This window comes from Topomyia yanbarensis, unplaced genomic scaffold (assembly GCF_030247195.1).
Source record: "Topomyia yanbarensis strain Yona2022 unplaced genomic scaffold, ASM3024719v1 HiC_scaffold_41, whole genome shotgun sequence".
Taxonomy (NCBI): Eukaryota; Metazoa; Arthropoda; class Insecta; order Diptera; family Culicidae; genus Topomyia; species Topomyia yanbarensis.
The window spans coordinates 23122-41314 of NW_026683614.1; the positions used below are offsets into that span (position 1 = coordinate 23122).

The following is an 18193-nucleotide window of genomic DNA, read 5'->3' on the forward strand; positions in this document are numbered from 1 at the left end:
TGGTGCATTAAAAAACTACTTACCTTTGATCGTTAATGTAAAAAAACTACTTACCTTTGATCGTTAATCAATGAAAAATTTCGAATGATTATGTATAACTAAGAAAAATCTCACAGCTCCGAAGAAGAACCACTCACCGAAATCACGACTTTCTATATTTTTTGTTCTCAATATTTTCTATATCTAACCGATATCATTTCATCTTAGTCATTTGTTTCCTTTGGATCGCAGCGAAATTTAGTGTCGATGCGGAAGACTTCCGCTGTTCTCAGTTAATTACATTGGCCTGATTCCAAGTTAATTATTATTGATTTATTTAATATCCGATCTGCTTTTGTTCCCGCCTCCTGGTCTTTTGACCATTCACCACGCCGCCGGAGTGCACCATTGGAGAAGCAGTTGTACGGCCACCAAATTTGCAGAATGTCATGGAAACATCTATTTGAAATGAATTCCTTAATATACAATACTGGTTAACGTTGGTCAGTAATTGACTCGTAATGTAATTCTCAAATTATCTCACCTTTGATGACCACAGGGCAATCTGGAAATCATACATCGTCTAATAACAACTTGTCGTACAAGCCTCTGTTACACATCATCTTTTTCGTTGAAATTTCCTCACTTATTAGACCGGGTTAGAAATCTGGTATCTAGAAACGAAAAAATGTTATTATTATAGCGTCTTTTCCTAAACCTTCGCGACAATATACATTAATGTTGGCAATGCCATGATTTTCTTCATAGCGCTACAACGTTGAATTGGTTCTGTTTTAGTTTTTCAAAGTTCTCCAACCAGTATAGCTTCAAAAGAATTAAAGGGTTTATGGAAGCAAAGTGCATCACTTATCAAATTCCTGCAACGTTTTTTTTCCAATTCATGTAAATTTTGGGTTCCATTTACATTTAAATTTTTGGTGAAATTATTTCAATGTGTATTGTTTACAATGTGGAGTGAAGCAATTATGCAACCATTGCACAGTGGTCCGAATCCAGAATTTAGGATGACAAAAACATTTGTGACTAAACTACTGGGTCTAGAGATTTCATGTCTTCGGAACAAATAATCTGTGTCAATTGGGGCATCTTTTGAGATGGGTGCTATTAGGGTGGTCCTTATTGTTTGTAGGATCTGAAAATTATTTTCGAAATAAGAAGAGATAGAACAATGAAGTGTTCCGCAAAATTTTAGTACAACCTTTTTCAAGCAACTTTGCTGAGGACGTCATATTTGTAACTTTAATGGTTTTAATTTTACAGCTATTAAAATGTTGTGTGATAGGGTATCCCTAACAAAATCTGTTTTTTGTTATAACTTTTTAAATATTTTTTTTCCGTCAACGGCGTCTTCGCAAAACTTTTAGAGCTTATTGAGACGAATATTATTTACCTAGACATATTTGAGATAGCTCATTTAGTTCAAATGTTATGAGCATTTTTAGCAAAAAAACAACCTTTTCAAATGTTGATACCTTAAAATGGAGCAAGTGAAATGGATTTCTTCTTTTTGCATTCGAAAGACCACAATTGATAGTATGTTTTATGAAAAAATCTCAGAGGTCATTTTTGTTTAACTCATTTTATTTTAGTTTGAATATTGAGAATATTACTACTATTTGTAGCATTAAAAGTAAAACGGTCAGTGTAACCTAGCAACTATTTTTAAAATAAGATCAGATAGATAAACAAAATCTCAAATAAAACCTCTCGAGTGTGGCGAAGGGCCCGCTGAGTTGTTTCCAATTTATTTCGTTCCGCCTGAGCCGCGGAAAACCTTTCCAGCACTACGTCATAATGTGGCGAAGAGTCCGCTGAATTATTATTTTAGTCATAGCCTTAGTAGAATCCATTTGGGAATCGGAAAATCTTCCCAGCACCCTGCTTAAGTGCGGCGAACGGCCCATGCATGCTGTTAATTTGGCACGAGTAATCAAGATCCGGGTAGCATCCGGAAGATCTAGAAATCTGGAACATTATTTGACCTATTTTTCAACAAGATCATAGGGTCCGAGGTAAGCAGCAATTTTTTTAATACATCGTCAATATTGGCAACGCTGCTAAATTTTCTTGAATGGTTTTCTCGAAACTTGCCGATAGACTTATTCCTCGTTTCTAATGCCTCAGTGAAAAGGCTTTAGAAACGAGGAATAAGTCTATCCGCAAGTTTCGAGAAAACCATACACACAAAATAATATCCTTGTAAATATCACAATAAATATGTGTTCAAAATAACTATAGTTCAAAATGTTCACAATAACAAAAATTAGAGTCATTTTAATAGCATTATAATAAAAAATACTATAATCCCATTAAAAATCTAATGGTAACGCTAACAGTTTTATCCAGTTAAACCAACTATTTCTTTGGGTTGAAATTAATATATTGGCTGTTGAGTTTACTACGCGTTTTTCCGAAACCATGCACATTTTTCTCTTACATTCTAAAATTTACTATGTTTATGTTTAACACAAATGTGGTGTACCGATAAATTTCAACTGACTACATTTTCCTTTAAAATATACTACAAAGGTGGTAATTTTCGGTAGTATGGGACGCTGAGTTTGCGCCATTTTGATAAAATCACATTATTTTCGTTCTGCGTCTCGCGGGGTTCTTTTCGAAGTTTATTTAATTAAAAAAAGGTTTCCTGTAAAAGTATCGAACAATATTAGAGACGACACCCTTACCTTTTCGTGGATAATATTGAAGGTACTTGAATGATTTTAATAATGGTTTTAAAAGGAATTATTTTGATCCTTTTATTTCCTTTATTGCAGAACAGGTCCATGATCCGCAATTACAGAATCTGATTTCCAGATGGATTCTGTCATTATTATCCTATAATAGAGTACAAAATCTGTACTACAGAGCACGGTTTCCAAGTCTAGTATTGGACGATGTTTTTCGGTGGTAAAATGGACCGGTCACAAATTTGCACTGCAGTAGAAGTCTGTCTTGAAGTCTCAAAGCGTTTAATCAGGTCGGCAAGTGCTTCGAACACATGTCAGTAAGATCCGCCGACGTTTTTAATTAAAGTCTCAATAACATTGGAGTCTTGAAACATCACCCTCTGCCAACTTCCTGCACAATTAATATACAACCTTATTTGTCGGACTGACGAAAGAAAATTGTTTTTCAACATTTGTAAAATACCAGATTCCCGATGTTTCGCACAGGAAACAGCTCAGATGATTGTCGGTTATATGTACACAATGTAAATACAAGCAAATTTATTAAAATTGAAAAGTATAAGAGGTATAAATTTGAAATAACAAATCAGTGTTTTTTATCATGTAGAATAGATAATCTAGTTGTTACAATAGGGATCTATCTAGTGTTCTAAGCTCATAATTCCTAAACGAAAAATGTAGAAATTTTTCATTTAAATACTTGGTTGTTATTCTGACAGTAATAGTACTGCCAGAATAGGAACCAAGTGTTCAAATGACGAATTACTACATTTTTCGTTTAGGAATTATGAGCTTAGAACATTAGATCCACAAACTTTTAGTAAAAATCATAGCAAGCGGGGTCAAATTTACTATGAATGGACGTTGTGACGGGAATACTGCAGCTATCAATTTAAATACTTTTATAGTAAAAAGGAATACCATACAGGGAAAAAAAGTACTACACACATGGTAAAAAATTCAGAACACGCATATATTTTGATATGGTAAAAATGGCTATTTACATCGTTGCAGTAAAAGCATAATATTATCAGCTGAAAATTGTGGGCACATTGTAATTAATTTAACCCTCTGAAATAGTAATTTGAACCGCAACATTCTTTTGTGTGTAGAAATACATAGAGTAGAATGGGGTCAAACAGGTACGGGTGTACAATAAGTATAGGGAATGTTATTGCAGAGGTAGCTCGTGTTGCGTAAATTAGATACATGGTAGAGAGCATCGTTGACGACTATCATTTCGGCTGTTGCCGTGAAGCAGCTGTATTAGTTACTACGTCGTTTATGTTTTCGCGTGTTGTTCTGCGGAAACGAATTGTCTTTCGTCCTCAGTACATTACATTTAATCAACGTAAAAAACATCAAGTGAGTTGTTTCTTACGTAAAAATTAATGTTGAACAAGAGTATTGTGTTGGTTTTTTGATATTTTGACATTAAAAATGTCTTACTCCACTATCTGGGGCTAGGTGTCATTCTAAAATCTAAACTATCTCCCATGTAACGAAACTATGTAAGGTTTGCACGCTTATAACTCCGATATTACTAGATGGATTTTAATCATTCATACACCAACCGATTCAGAAACACCTAACTTAAATATTGGTTATAATTTAATATCTCCCCAATAAAAGTAGACTTTTGGAAATTGGTAAAATTAAAAAGTTCACAAAAAACGGGAAAAATACCATTCGTGAGGCAGATTTCTCAGACACAGCCGTCAAAAGAGGGCAGCTTAGTTGCTCAATGAAACACGAAAAGTCATAAATAGAAGCAACGCATGTCCGTTTAAATCAGTTGTTGCTCTTATCCCACACGAGCAACGTCGTCTCCGGGCGATGCAATAAGCGCTATCGATTTTCGGTAACGTTGGCATTTGCACACACTCGCACCTAAGTGACTAAACCATATACGGTTAGTTTATAAATAGAGGTGACGCGTACCCGTTTGAATCAGTTTTTGTTCTTATGTCGAACGGGTAAGATCATGGCTGCAGCGTCTGGGCACTACAATAAGCGGTAGACGCTATGCATTTTCGGCAGCGGTGGCCGTGTGCGGATTTGTCGGGTACCAGCATGGTGTCACAGAATGATTTGCAAAGTGGGTGGGCGGGGTGGTTTGGATTTAATTCAATACGGTGTGTGCTGCTTAAGAGTGTTGCGTTTGAAAAAAATATACATATTTATTTTTATGCATGCGTGTGCGTTGTAACTTGTTAATCCATGTTTACGGCGCTTTGTAGCTGCGTAGGGTAAAGAGCCAATTGGTTTACATGTTTCATATTTCGGTTATATGTTTTTTTTATCAGTAAGGCATCTGACAACGTGCTTCTGTAGTTATTGCACTGTTCAGCAGCGTAGTGTTTTATATAGGAGAGTACACTCAGGTTTTTTTACGCGGATTTTGAAATTTACGCGGTTTTCATTAACGCGTTTTTTTTAATTTACGCGGTTTTCATTTACACGGCCTGTATCCCCTGCGTGAAAAATCTAAGTGTAATTGCATCGGAAACAATCACATTCCCAGCAGAACTTTTTGTTTTCTAATTTCAAACACTTTTGTTTCGGACTGCACACAACGGAAAATTTTAAAACAGAACTTACCGTCCCAGCAGCAGTTGAAGCGGGTGTTCTTTTTCGATTCAAATTCAAGCCATGTCTTAAGCGTTACTGGACTTAAAATTGTTTTCCCAGTTTAACCAGTCAGAATATCTGTCCTACCCTATGTATTTAAAACACAGTTCTAATTGCGTTTTAAGGTATACAACAAATACGGTTGGGTATACTAATTTAAATTTTAAAATAAATCTGTTTTAAATTATGAAACAAACCGCTGTACTGAAGATATAATTATGTCAGTCCTATTACCACATAAAACACCTATATAACATAAAACGCTGCAGAATTGGTTTAATAATACAATGTTTACACTACAGAGTTATAACACGTTTTAATAATTAGCAACAAGAAAAACGTCACCAAGATAGCATAAAAACCCGTTTTAACTGGTAGTGCGAACGTTGCATAACCATGTAATTTATCAAATAATTTCATTTTTCCACCACTAATCGATCAAGAAATACTTACACTTAAGATTGTTTACTTAAGTTCATTAGTACATTATTGAAAATTTAAATGGAAAATGAAATTTCATATTTTATGGAGAATCTGTATATTTCCGTTGGCGGGCGTGGGTTTCCTCATCACAGCTCTCAATATGGAACTTTTCTTTTGAATATATTTTCTGGACAGACCAGCCTATTTTTACTAGATGGATCAGCCAAATAATGCCAATCACCTAGTGAGATACTTGATTAATTAATAGATTACCGTTAAAAGACCTTCAATAAATTATGTTTTGATGGGGAGGGTATATAGCAAATTGTAACATATGAAAACAGGCGAGTGAACAAGAACGTGTGTCGATATGTGTGATAGATAAAAAAGCTATATTTTTAATGTCACCGTGGTCGTGTCCTGTACACAACCCTTTAATTTTTTGTTTTTGAAAAAGATTCGGACATCAACATTGAACATGCGCTACCAACAGGAAGAAAAGCATGCTTGACGATAGACGAACCAAGTACCAAAAGTTTATGGAGTTGGAGATAGAGGATCCAACCGTACTCGTGATCGTAAATCATTCTCGTTGCTTCCAAATAGCCTGCAAAAACTTGGGTGTTTATTTTTGCTTTGCTATTGATAACGGCGAGAATGATACGCAATCGTTCCAATAAATCTGCATTCAAACCCGTGATCTCACAAACTCCATTCAGCAAAAACTTTTCTTGTCGCGTTGCTATCATTGGAATTGCCTCAACTGGGTAATGGCTCATTAATTCGAAGGCTCGATATTTTCTTTAACGATTTGTCGTCTTTCCAACACGCCACTTTGGTGATTCCTTCTCAAAACGTCGTCATCGACCACCGATTCTTAACATTTCCTTTCGATCATGCCCATATGATCCTGCCTAGCTCTAGCTTTCCGTTCTAAGTTTCCGAATGAATAACTTTAGAATACCTATCTGTTTTTCGATTTTAATATCTTTCGTTTCTCTTATTCATAAATTTTCCGAAAATAGCTAACAAAGTTGATACTGTAAATTCAAATATGTGTGACTAGGATGGCTAGCCAAACATCACACTACGTTCTCCGCTGTTCAGATGGATTGGTACACGACTACATTAGAAACAACAACTCAGTGGACCCTTTGTCACACTCGGGCAGTTTTATTTGAGATTTTGTTTATCTATCTGATCTTATTATAGTTGCTAGGTTACACTGACCGTTTTACTTTTAATGCTACAAATAGTAGTAATATTCTCAATATTCAAACTAAAATAAAATGAGTTAAACAAAAATGACCTCTGAGATTTTTTCATAAAACATACTATCAATTGTGGTCTTTCGAATGCAAAAAGAAGAAATCCATTTCACTTGCTCCATTTTAAGGTATCAACATTTGAAAAGGTTGTGTTTTTTTGCTAAAATTGCTCATAACTTTTGAACTAAATGAGCTATCTCAAATATGTCTAGGTAAATAATATTCGTCTCAATAAGCTCTAAAAGTTTTGTGAAGACGCCATTGACGAAAAAAATTATTTAAAAAGTTATAACGAAAAAACTGATTTTGTTAGGGATACCCTATCACACAACATTTTAATAGCTGTAAAACTAAAACCATTAAAGTTACAAATATGACGTCCTCAGCAAAGTTGCTTGAAAAAGGTTGTACTAAAATTTTGCGGAACACTTCATTGTTCTATCTCTTCTTATTTCGAAAATAATTTTCAGATCGTACAAACAATAAGGACCACCCTAATGTCACCCACCTCAAAAGATGCCCCAATTGACACAGATTATTTGTTCCGAAGACATGAAATCTCTAGAACCAGTAGTTTAGTCACAAATGTTTTTGTCATCCTAAATTCTGGATTCGGACCACTGTGCATTGCGAAAATGGAGTCGGAAGAACATCAGTGGCGTAAACAAATGTTGCGCGCGTACCTGGAAAATCCAGATCTCTTTTACCATGCTATTAGCAAGAAGCTGGGAAAATTCAAATCCGTGTTAAGTTGAGCTTTCTGGGCTCCTTTTTCATTTCTTGTTATAATACGTCCCTGAGAAAGGTATTTTTATGGCAAGCTAAGAAATCTAAGTTTGCCAAAAAAGTATACAATTTGGCAGGCAATTGTCTCGTGTGGAAAGCGGAGCACCTCATTCGTGCTAACCAGAACAGCCATTGGGCAGGCGCACTCCTCGACAAACATATGATTGAGGCTATAAGCCAACTGTCAAAATTCACATTGAATGAAAATTCTGGACCAACGGTTACACGCCAATCAAAGATCTTGGTAGTAAACAAAAGAGAAAAAAAATCTATCATTTTGTGCTGTAAACTGTGTTCGATCAGTAACGGTTTATCCAGAATTTTCAAAATTTTATATAATTGTAGAGAATGCCTCCAAGAACGTCTACTTCTATTTCTGAGGTCTTACAATGGCCCTACGGCTTTCTGTCCGAATTTAGCCTCGTGCAACTACTCGAAAGATGCACTGAAGTGGTTCTAGTGATGGTTGTCAAACATCGAGCCAGGAAAAATAGATGCAAAAAATCGATTTTTCGAGGTAAAAAGATCGATTATGGAAAAAAATCGCGTTTTTTTCAATGGGAATTTTGAATAACGTTTGATTATTAGATTATAATTCCTTTTTACTTCCATTTGAGAAGTATAAAAACGTACTAGATAGAAACTTCACAGCGTTTGAATAAATTGCTCACAACGAGACCCCATTTTAAAATTATTTATTAACATGGCCCATAGAAGTGTAAGGAATGATTTCAAAAAAGATCTGCGGATCTGCCGATGTTTAAAAGGATTGATCAAATTTACATCGGGTAATTCTGGACGATGTGCATAAGAATTCGTGAGAATATCATGAAAGAATCGTTAATTTGAGATGATAGCATTTCGATCGTGGCTATGGATTTCTCACATGTCTATAAAACGCTTCGAATATAAACCTTCCTATACCAACATATCCACTATAAAGATGTAACAAGAACATGTGAAATATTTACTATTCTATTTCAATTAGCTAGGTTATGCAGGTTCTTGACCTAACTGGTCAGATATTTTTTGAATGTTTATGAATCCCTTTCGGGATTGCCAAAAATTGCCATAGTGGACGGTATTGCACGTCCCCAAGGCGGGGTATTGGTATTAGTTTTCAACTAGCAATAATCGCACCTCGGTTAAACCTCATTGGTTACGATATCGCCACTGCGCAAAGCTGACTTAACATAGGCCACCCCGGAGAACATCTCTCCAGCAAGCTCTGATTTGCTAGCGATGGATATTCTGTCTGCTGGTCAGGGCAGATGAGGTCCTTTTTTGCAACAGGTAAAACCAGTTAGCGCGCAAAAATAAATTGCAAAAGGACACTCTGTCTACCTATGTAGATAGAGGGGATTTGCACTGACAAAACAGCTGATGGTGCACCCTTTTGAAAATATGCATTTAAATTAGAAACAGGATTACAAATCCGGTTGACATCAATGAATTCAGGGAGGGATAGTTCCGTTCTTCTATTGCGAAAACTATCATGGCATTTAATATGATCGGAGCAAAACGTTGGCAATATAGACGTAGGGTTACTACGTCCTAATTCATCTTAGCACCTCTCAATTATTTAAACACATTAGTTAGAGCAGTGTCTGCCATCTCTATTCAACGCATTAGCTCAAATGGTACAATGAATAAGGGTGCGTTGTACTCGACTTTTCGCTTCGCTCAAACACGGCCGTTTTACATTTTCCAAGCCAGATTTTGCATGGTACTGCTTCTTAGGGTGCTTACAGAGTGGCGGCGAGAAGCTGAGCTGGGGCTGGTACTGACATTAGAGTGCGAGATGCGAGAAACCTGCTCGCAGCATATCAAATGGAGCATGTCAGAGTAAAAGCAGGCAGTCGGCGCCGATCCGCTCCGCTTTCACTCTGACATCCTTCCTTTGGTTTGCAATAAGCAGGTTTCTCGCATCTCGCACTCTAATGTCAGTTCCAGCCCCAGCTCAGCTTCTCGCCGCCACTCTGTAAGCACCCTTAGGGTGCTTACAGAGTGGCGGCGAGAAGCTGAGCAGGCGCTTGTACTGACAGTAAGATGCGAGAAACCTGCTCGCAGCATATTAAATAGAGCCTGTCAGAGTAAAAGCAGGCAGTCGGCGCCGATCCGCTCGGCTGGCGCTGGAACTGACATTAGAATGCGAGATGCGAGAAACCTGCTTGCTGCAAACCAAATGGGTGGTGTCAGAGTGAAAGCCGAGCGGATCTGCGCCGACTGCCCGCTTTCACTCTGACATCATCGCTTTACTTTGCTGCAGGCAGGTTTCTCGCATCTCGCATTCTAATGTCAGTTCCAGCGCCAGCTCAGCTTCTCGCCGCCACTCTGTAAGCACCCTTAGAAATGAAACAAAGCTGTTGACATATTTACAAGGGCAACCCGATCACTGTAAGCCTAGTTATCGGCGAAATAATGTGACATCCTGAGTAATGAAATGAATAAGGGCGCGTTTACCTATATATTTAAAAACCATTAACAGAAAAGTCTATTATTTCAAATGGATATGTCATATAAATTAACTGTACATCGTCATATCATGACACAGACCGTATTCATCATATGGCGTATTGTTCGATAATCATTTGAAAAACAAAGCGAGTCTGTTTCTTGGAGGATAAATGACCGTGTCTCTGGTAGGGTGGATGTATTATTAGTCGCATACTTAAGGAAAACTTTTGCTAAAAAATCGATGAATAGACTAATGGGCAATGTTAATACATTAAACAAAAGCTTTCAATCCCTACTTCATAGGAAAAATATAAGGATGGTTTAATAACCAATTTATGTATTCAAAACCGCTTGTACCACTATAGGAACATATGTACCTATATTGGTGCAATCGCTAATTTCGGTTCCTATTGTAAATCCCATTGATTTCTTATGGGACTTGCAACTATAGGTACATTAGATCAACTATAGGTGCAAGGGAGCTCAAAATCCATAGAAAATCATTTTTTTTCAATAGTTATTTGAGCAAATTTCAAGGATAACAGTTTTATTGTCGCATAATTTTAGCGCGATGAATCGATAAAAAAAAATATTTGTTGATGGTTGGTACCTTAATTAGGCGTATAACCCACTACTGCAACTATAGGTACACCTCAACTATAGGAGCAAGAAACCCACCCACCCTAAAATTAAAAAACTGAAACACTCAATTAATTAATCACTATGCTATATTTGATGAGGCGAAGCCGTAACGCAACACAGTATGAAATAAGGATTTGTGCCCTCCTGTACAAAGACTGGTTTTTACCAACAAATTTTCACCCTAGCGAGAAATTTTGGTTTTTATCAAATTTTCCTCCTTAGGGTGAAATATAGCATCGTGCTTTCGCATAGGCCTGCTAAGCCAAGACAAGTTTCGGTTTTACTGTGTCTCATCGGCATAAACAGAACTTCTGCTCGAAAGGGACATCACGTTGGATCAGTCGTTCGATTGAAACACAAAGTGTGTTTTAGTTTTAAGGGATTTGCGTCAAGCCGGCGCTAATCTATTCCGACAATAAGTTAGTGTTGGTTTCTGATGAGGCGAAGCCGAAACGCAACACAGTATGAATAAATTAATGTTTAGATAGTCCTTCTAATGAAAAAGTCATTAGAGATCTACTGCCGGTGCGCGCATAACAGTCCCATATGCATTTTCACCAATTTTCAGTCAATCTCAGGGTTAGGTCTTATTTTTATTGTACTATCATGTAAAAATGTACAAAAAACGCCAACTAATGTCAGTACCATATGAAAAGTACCCACATTCCATATGCATTTTGGATGAAAGCTGCAGACAATATTTATCTGTTATAATTGTTTTGTGAAGGTTTTTCGACTTTCCTGATCAAATGCACATCAATGAAACTGATTTAGGGGATGGTAAGGTACAGTGTAGTTGTAAATCGTACGCAAAATAAAACAAAAATATTAATATAAATTGGTATATACTAAAAAGTTCACTTATGTCGTTTGATTAAGGCTAGTTTCCAACATGAAGGAAATTAATTAAGATCAAGACACTTGTTAAATTTTTGTTATGTGAGAAAGAGAAGATATATTGAAATTGCGATTCTTGAAAACAAGGTTAAAAATTGCATCAAAACCAGGTGCCTTCATGTTTTTGGAACCCTTTCCTTCTGTATCTCGGAAGATTGAAATTGTCACATCTATAACCGTCAGGTCAAGTAATTCCACGGCTTTGTTTTTAAAAGCGTGGTCCAAAAGAGAACCTTGAATTCACTAATATCCATATTTAATTAGGAATTCACCAAAGCAAAGGATTGGATTCGCTCGCGTGCGACACTATTTCCTTTTCATCCTCGTACTGAAGATCGGTAGCAATTCCGCAACAGTGACCATTGGTGCAGTTTCTGTTTCGTTACGGTTACTCATAGAGGGCCTTAGTGAGATCTCTTTTTACTGTTCCCGAGAGAATGAGCAGGACGGAGTAATCCACTTCCGTACACGACCGTTGTATCAGTTTCCCTACGAAGGTAGGGGCTGGAAGTTTAGGCAACTGTCGTTATGGCTGATTTTTACTTGAAGCCTCCTTGCGGAAACATTTAAAATCCACGCATTTTTGGCACGTACGATCAGTAGCTTGATGATTTCCAAGGCAATGCCACACTTGGTTGGCAAATCGATCTAAGTGACAAAATATTGATTTCGATGAAAACGAGTTTAAAATTTGAATCGCAGCATCTTTTACATTATAATTGGAAATACATTTTTGCCATATTACTTGTTTATTGTTACATATTTAAAATCTGGCAAAAGTCGAATGTAGCTGAAGAAGTTCACTATCCATTGCTATCATTATCTCATTTTTTTATGTTTTACGGCTTAGTCCGGTCTGACTTAATACCGATCACTTGTAGGCAGCAACTTCTTTGACAGGACAGCTTTTTGTTTCGTGTTGTTGAGCGCACACATTGCATCGTGCCTTCATGCGGCAGTTCCTAGATCCATATCCATAATTCAAATACGTCACGCACTGCGTGATGCGCCAGCTCTGATTTTATGTACTCGGTCTTCATGCTTGGTAAACCCCGGACAATCACCTATTCTGGCGAGATCTGAGTTCTTCAGATAATTTGCCCAACCTATTTAACATTACAACAATTGGTGGAACGTTCACTCTGGGGGATAGAGTGGTATTTTTACCATTTTTTTTGTTAACCATTTTTGTTAACGACCTATTGAGTTAATTTGTCAACAGTTTTTTCGGCATTTAATTAGCAAGGGACTGGAAGGTGAAGTATATTTTTCAATATTTAGAGCCATAGTACTCAAGGGAGAGCAAGGTGTTGAAAGGAGAAAGTTTAGAAAAGCGTGGAAGGATCATATATGCAAGCTTAGAGCTCACCGGCGACTTAACCCTTTGTCTGCTACCGTAGTGGTCAGGGTCTTTTGGCATTAGAAATGCGAATCACCTGAGTCTACGGCATGTCCGAACAAGCGTAAAGTAACTTGTTACTTCATGCTGTCGGAACCGACAAAAAGTTAAGTCACGGTAAACTTCCACACTAAGCATTTGCGACGTTGAAACTCATTGAATGAGCCAGTTTTGTTTGTTCCCTCACCAATTGCCTGCCTGAGTGATTTTATTTTATCGACTATTGTGACTGTCTCAGCGTGTGTGACAATATGGTCACATGTGTTGCTGATTTGCACGGTGTCGGCAGCTTTCACCCAACGCTGCAACGATGAATCCCCATCACGGTAAGTTCTATTTTTACCATTTTTTTTTGTTAACCATTTTTGTTAACGACCTATTGAGTTAATTTGTCAACAGTTTTTTCGGCATTTAATTAGCAAATAAATTGAAAAATATACTTCACCTTCCAGTCCCTTGCTAATTAAATGCCGAAAAAACTGTTGACAAATTAACTCAATAGGTCGTTAACAAAAATGGTTAACAAAAAAAATGGTAAAAATAGAACTTACCGTGATGGGGATTCATCGTTGCAGCGTTGGGTGAAAGCTGCCGACACCGTGCAAATCAGCAACACATGTGACCATATTGTCACACACGCTGAGACAGTCACAATAGTCGATAAAATAAAATCACTCAGGCAGGCAATTGGTGAGGGAACAAACAAAACTGGCTCATTCAATGAGTTTCAACGTCGCAAATGCTTAGTGTGGAAGTTTACCGTGACTTAACTTTTTGTCGGTTCCGACAGCATGAAGTAACAAGTTACTTTACGCTTGTTCGGACATGCCGTAGACTCAGGTGATTCGCATTTCTAATGCCAAAAGACCCTGACCACTACGGTAGCAGACAAAGGGTTAAGTCGCCGGTGAGCTCTAAGCTTGCATATATGATCCTTCCACGCTTTTCTAAACTTTCTCCTTTCAACACCCTGCTCTCCCTTGAGTACTATGGCTCTAAATATTGAAAAATATACTTCACCTTCCAGTCCCTTGCTAATTAAATGCCGAAAAAACTGGGGATAGAGTGGCTTTGTTCATGCCTACATCTGCATCTCCGAATCGGTTCAGTTCATTAGTGTTGATGGCCTGTTCCTCATTGCGGATATTGAAACGATTTTTCGATAGCACAGACTCGGCCTAAATGAATTTGCACTGCTTCTTCGCTAATCCACCTATGTGACCGATCCAACTAGACGAATTACCGACTTTATCACGAATTGTTATTCTTATTTATCAGTGTGCAATAGGGCTGTCTCAACAACATATTTCTACAACCTATGTGCATTAACTGTACCCCTACCGTTTCACAGTTGCACTTGTCAGTGTTTTCAGCGCTTTATGGTCACACCTATGATCGCGCACCCGGCTTCCTATGAGCGTTATGGCGGCTCAGGGGCTGTTCTTCCATTTGCTCAGGGATACATTGCTCCTATACACATCCATACATACAGGGCATATATTCATATATACGTTCTTACACTCCTACATACATACCTAATGTTTGGTACAACTTTTTTGCAGAGAGCTTGTAATGTCTGTCAAATTCTACGGAAAATCATCCTACCATCGCCTTGGAGTCTACGTCGTAGTGGAAAATTTCACATTGAATCTGCTTCTGTCTCTTCCTAATCTCCTTTTTGTCTCCTATGCCCGAAGCGTATCAATCTACTATTAATGGTTACGGTAAACATACTAGCAGTGTCAGTCATTACTCGCGAATGATTTTTCCTTCAACCTTCATCTTAGAATTCGATCATCCCTGTTCTAGTTTATATATGTATTCATTAGGATATGGATCAGGCAAATCCTCATTTTTTTCTATTAACTATCTCCTAGGTGCCAGTCCTGCACTCCTTGTCCGAACTAACCTAACTAACTAACCTATACCCATTGCAATGTAAAAAAAGTCGACAACTCGTAGGATTCACATGTCCCCCACTCAGGGTGGCCAGACCTACCGATTTATCGGTAGTCCTACCGATTTTGGTCTTTCCTACCGATACACAGACGACCAAGGCAAAAATACCGATATTTTGTTATACCTACCGAAAACTACAGATTTTTATTGATTTTGGACACATCCTACTCAACTTTGCTTTTTTTGGGTTGGATTTGGTCTGAGATCTGTGTTTTCATGATTTTACAATTCTATGTCAACGATGTCAACACTACGTTTTTGGGACAACAACCCGGCCTACCGATAACTACCGATAAACTTTTAGTGACCCTACCGATATTAAGGAATTCTATCTGGCCACCGTGCCCCCACTGAAGCGAATTGATATATTCACTTGTAAGTTGCACGTCAGCCAACCAACCACGAAGACGTCCAAACCAATGAGAATGGACCATACCTTACCGTACAATTCCTGAACTGTTTGACCAGGAATTATAATGTATGTTGGTGCTACTTACATATTTCATTTCGGTAGTGTCTCCTACCTCTTTCAAAACGCAATACCTACGAAGTTGCAGCTTAGCGCAACCCAATTCTTCTAGCATTCCAAAGCCGACAGTCCATCGTCTCATAGAGACGAAATCTCTGTCATCGAATCCGCCATTTCCTTCGGAGCTCTGCTGGCGCGAATACTTACTATCTGAAGCGGAAAATACATTATATGTCACCTTATACATATTTCCTAAACTTATAATCAACAAAGGCTGACTCAAGGTGCTTAGAGTTCGAGGATCGTATCACCTGAGAATAAAAGCTCCTTGGGCTGACTGCCGATTTTAATGTAGAAACGCTAATCGTGTGACCATCAAGAATGCGTCAGACAACCTCAATTACCTCCTGGAAAGTTACTTCCAGAACCGCGTACAGCTATACGAGACCGATACCGGTCAGAAAAGGGTTCCTATTACCGCCGGAGTCCCGCAGGGCTCGATCCTAGGCCCGTTGTTATGGAACCTCATGTATGACGGGGTTCTGAGACTGAAGTTCCCTCCTGGGGTCAAGATCGTCGGCTTTGCCGACGACGTAACCTTGGAGGTCTATAGGAAGTCAATCCCTGAGGTAGAACTAACCGCAGAACACGCGATCAACACGGTGGAGGAATGGATGGGCGCGAGAGGCCTGGAGCTCGCTCAGCATAAGACGGAGGTAGTTATCGTCAACAACCGCAAGTCGGCATAACATGCAGTTATCCATGTGGGAGAAGTCGTGATCGCCTCACAGCGGAGTCGGAAGTCTCTCGGAGTCATTATAGAAGTCAAGCTGACCTTCGGTAGCCATGTCGACTATACATGCGTCGACTGCTGTTGCGGCATTATCGAGGATGATGTCCAACAGCTCAAAAGTGTGCGCCGCTAGACGTAGGCTACTGGCAGGCGTTGCCGTATCTATGCTCAGGTACGGCGGCCTGTCATGGTCAAGAGCACTGAGGGTAACCAGTTACCTACAGAAACTGGAGAGCACCTACCGCGTGATGTGCCTCAGAGTGATATCTGCTTACCGCACGGTATCACACGATGGATCCTGCGTGATTGCGAGCATGATGCCAGTCGGGCTGATCATCCGGGAAGATGAGGAGTGCTTCGAGCTACGTGGAAATAGAGGAGCCTGCGAGAGTACCAGGGTGGCTTCGGTCGCCAGATGACAGCGTGAGTGGGATAACTCCTCGAAAGATAGGTGGACCCACCGGCAGAGGTGGGTAAGAAAACCAACCGGTACGTACATTCACTGGTATGGTGCTCAAAGTCTCAACACGTGTAAACGAGTGATCCACATCGTGTGCGGTTTTGATTTCGTTCACACGGTAAACGAAAACACAACCACGACCGAGTGTCGGTTTTGAAAACCAAACCGAGTCACTCAGCACCGTTTACATGTGTGCACGAGTTTCAACTCGTGTTAATGTATTCTAAACAGCGGTATCGGTTCGGTTTTAGAAAACCGAACCTGGTTTTTTCTGTACGCGGTACTACGGTAGAAAGAAGAGGCAGTAAATTCATGTGCAGTGCTGCCGAATAAACAACTGAACAACTGAATTGAATAAGGTTAGTTGTTGAGAGTCGATGGGGCAATATCGAAATGTTAGCTTCTGGGCGATTGTTGAAGTTGATGTTCGTTACCATATTAAAAACCAAGATGACGGACACGAAATTCAAAATGGCTATCTTTCTTGGCGAATAATCGTATGAAACCGAGAAATGTAGATATGCCGTTGATGTTAATGTAAAAATGTTGAAATTGAAATTAATGACGTCAAAGATATCAATAAAAAACAATGACATCAATGCAGTCAATGCGATCAATCCAATCAATGCAATCAATGCGATCAATGCAATCAATGTAATCAATCAAATCAATGAAATTAATGCAATCAATGCAATCAAAGAAAACTATGAAATCAATCAAATTGAAAACAATCAATCAAATCAATCAAATCAACCAAATCAATCAAATCAATCAAATCAATCAAATCAATCAAATCAATCAAATCAATCAAATCAATCAAATCAATCAAATCAATCAAATCAATCAAATCAATCAAATCAATCAAATCAATCAAATCAATCAAATCAATCAAATCAATCAAATCAATCAAATCAATCAAATCAATCAAATCAATCAAATCAATCAAATCAATCAAATCAATCAAATCAATCAAATCAATCAAATCAATCAAATCAATCAAATCAATCAAATCAATCAAATCAATCAAATCAATCAAATCAATCAAATCAATCAAATCAATCAAATCAATCAAATCAATCAAATCAATCAAATCAATCAAATCAATCAAATCAATCAAATCAATCAAATCAATCAAATCAATCAAATCAATCAAATAAATCAAAACAATTAAATCAAAATGGCGGCAATCGTAAGTTTTCGGTGTCTGCTGACCATATCCTTTCAAATGACACCCATATTGGTTGTGGTTCTCACTATTTTGTGGGAACCGGAAGTCGCCATCTTGGATTTCAAAATGGCGGCAATCGTAAGTTTTCGGT

The 18193-nt window shown here is 38.2% G+C and overlaps 1 non-coding gene across 1 annotated transcript; it reads right to left on the reverse strand.

The window, feature by feature from the left end:
* Positions 1-8842: 8842 nt before the first annotated feature.
* LOC131695547 (U4 spliceosomal RNA) lies at positions 8843-8983 on the reverse strand. Its single transcript, XR_009306664.1, has one exon. It is a non-coding gene; the product is annotated as a U4 spliceosomal RNA (small nuclear RNA).
* Between the last annotated feature and the right edge of the window lie 9210 nt (positions 8984-18193).